The sequence below is a fragment of the Fukomys damarensis genome, unplaced genomic scaffold, assembly GCF_012274545.1.
Source record: "Fukomys damarensis isolate Sample0158 unplaced genomic scaffold, DMR_v1.0_HiC HiC_scaffold_4, whole genome shotgun sequence".
In the NCBI taxonomy this organism is placed as follows: Eukaryota; Metazoa; Chordata; class Mammalia; order Rodentia; family Bathyergidae; genus Fukomys; species Fukomys damarensis.
In genome coordinates this window covers 18,579,699-18,580,007 of record NW_022900916.1, presented here as the reverse complement: position 1 = coordinate 18,580,007, position 309 = coordinate 18,579,699, and positions in this window count along the sequence as shown.

Here is a 309-nt window from a genome sequence, read left to right as displayed (position 1 = left end):
CCACTCCAGACCCCAGCCGGGAAAAGCTGAGCGCAGCGGGCCGGGAACTGCGAAGTTTGAGAAACTCCTGGGAGGGCGCGCACCGAGCCAGCCCTGGTCGCGCCCTTTCCCGCCATTCCGTTTCCGCACGCTGCTAGGGTGGGCGCGCTCGGGGCTTTCCTGCAGGTGACAGTCCCTAAATGGCACTGACGGTCGCGTTTCCCGAGAGAAGGGATCTGATCGGGGAGGAACGTGGGTGCGGGCCTGGGGCTGACAGGAGCCGCCGCGCGAGGAGGGACCGAGTCTGGCGGCCGTGGCAGTGGCCGCGCC